Genomic DNA, 2,299 nt, shown 5'->3' with positions numbered 1-2,299 from the left:
ATCCCCTGGTTACCTACCGGTTTGAGGTCTCTGTGGCGTATCCCCTATTTCCTGCCGGTTTCAGGTCTCTGTGGGCACATCCCTGGTTTTACCTACCGGTTTCAGGTCTCTGTGGGCGTATCCAGATTACCTACACAGACAAATTTCAGGTCTCTGTGGGCGTATCCTGGTTACCTACCGGTTTCAGGTCTCTGTGGGCGTATCCCTGGTTACCTACCGGTTTCAGGTCTCTGTGGGCGCATCCCACACAGACCTACCAAACCCCAGGTCTCTGTGGGCGTATCCCTGGTTACCTACCAGTTTGAGGTCTCTGTGGGCGCATCCCTGGTTATCGACCGGTTTCAGGTCTCTGTGGGCGTATCCTGGTTACCTACCGGTTTCAGGTCTCTGTGGGCGTATCCCTGGTTTACCTACGTTTCCAGGTCTCTGTGGGCGTATCCCTGGTTACCTACCGGTTTCAGGTCTCTGTGGGCGCATCCCTGGTTACCTACCGGTTTCAGGTCTCTGTGGGCGTATCTGTTTGCCTACCGGTTTCAGGTCTCTGTGGGCGCATCCCTGGTTACCACCGGTTTGAGGTCTCTGTGGGCGTATCCCTGGCTACCTACCGGTTTGAGGTCTCTGTGGGCGTATCCCTGGTTACCTACCGGTTTCAGGTCTCTGTGGCGTATCCCTGGCTGTGGACGTAGGCCAGAGCTGAGACGATCTCTGTCTGAAGAACACTCTGGTCTCCTCTTCAGACAGACGGTTCCAGCGTGATGTAGTCAAACAGCTCTCCTCCCGGACAATACTGGAGAAGACGAGGGGGAGAGAGGTTCATATTGGGGTATCTGTCTGATGTGGGGTCCTACCTACAAGACAATACTGGAGAAGACGAGGGGAGAAGAGAGAGGTTCATACCGGGGCTTGGTCTGTCTGATGTGTGTCCTACCTCCAGGACAATACTGGAGAAGACGAGGGGGAGAGAGAGGTCTCATATTGGGGTATCCCTGTCTGATGTGGTCCTACCTACAAGACAATACTGGAGAAGACGAGGGGGAGAGAGGTTCATATTGGGGCATCTGTCTGATGTGTCCTACCCCCAGGACAATACTGGAGAAGACGAGGGGAGAGAGAGGTTCATATTGGGGCCGGTCTGTCTGATGTGTCCTACCCCCAGGACAATACTGAGAAGACGCAGGGGAGAGAGAGAGGTTCATTGGGGCCGGTCTGTCTGATGTGGGTCCTACCCCAGGACAATACTGGAGAAGACGAGGGGGAGAGAGAGGTTCATATTGGGGCCGGTCTGTCTGATGTGTGTCCTACCCCAGGACAATACTGGAGAAGACGAGGGGGAGAGAGAGTTCATATTGGGGCCGGTCTGTCTGATGTGTGTCCTACCTCCAGGACAATACTGGAGAAGACGAGGGGAGAGAGAGGTTCATATTGGGGCCGGTCTGTCTGATGTGTGGGTTCTACCTCCTGGACAATACTGGAGAAGACGAGGGGAGAGAGAGGTTCATATTGGGGCCGGTCTGTCTGATGTGTGGTCCTACCCCCAGGACAATACTGGAGAAGACGAGGGGGAGAGAGAGGTTCATATTGGGGCCGGTCTGTCTGATGTGGGTCCTACCTCCAGGATCATGTATACCTGGTATTAGTCTATAACATGGTACAGTCTACAGAGTCTATAACATGGTAGTCTACAGAGTCTATAACATGGTACAGTCTACAGACATGCTGACATGGGTCCTACCTCCAGGATCATGTATATCTTGGTATTAGTCTCGATAACATGGTACAGTCTACAGACATGCTGATGGCTCAGACTCTTCATGGCCTCTATCTCCACCTTCACACGAGGAAGGTCCTCCTGCACAGAAGAATAAAAAAAAAGTCTGTTTCTTTTACATGCCATCTACATTAGATTAAAACCATCACAGTAAAAACACACTAAATAGTAGTGACTTGAGAGAGAGAGACAGAGAGAGACAGAGAGAGAGACAGAGAGAGAGAGAGGGAGGAAGGGAAAGATAGAGAGAGAGAAGGAAAGAGAGAGACAGAGAGAGGGGAGGAAGGAAGGGAGAGAGAGAGGAAGGGAAAAGAGATACAGTATATGAGAGAGAGAGACTCACCCCCAGTTCCTTCTTCTCCATGATTTTAATGGCCACCTTCTCTCCCGTCAGGATGTGGCACCCAGCTTGACCTTAGCAAAGCCTCCTGTAGGACACAACACACATCCAGCAGAACTGATAACACACACTACCCATCAGAACGGATAACACACACCCACCCACCCACCCATCAGAAACCGATAACACCC

General features: G+C 52.0%; 1 long non-coding RNA gene across 1 annotated transcript; it reads right to left on the bottom strand.

Annotated features, from left to right (window-relative positions):
- Positions 1–752: 752 nt before the first annotated feature.
- LOC127916983 (uncharacterized) lies at positions 753–2,171 on the bottom strand. Its single transcript, XR_008096835.1, has 3 exons — positions 2,112–2,171; positions 1,733–1,849; positions 753–787 (listed from the first exon to the last, which is right to left on the bottom strand). It is a non-coding gene; the product is annotated as an uncharacterized LOC127916983 (long non-coding RNA).
- Positions 2,172–2,299: the final 128 nt, after the last annotated feature.

This window comes from Oncorhynchus keta, unplaced genomic scaffold, assembly GCF_023373465.1.
Source record: "Oncorhynchus keta strain PuntledgeMale-10-30-2019 unplaced genomic scaffold, Oket_V2 Un_contig_1053_pilon_pilon, whole genome shotgun sequence".
Lineage (NCBI taxonomy): Eukaryota > Metazoa > Chordata > Actinopteri > Salmoniformes > Salmonidae > Oncorhynchus > Oncorhynchus keta.
The sequence above is the reverse complement of the archived record's forward strand: the minus strand, read 5'-3'. Positions and strand labels throughout refer to the sequence as shown.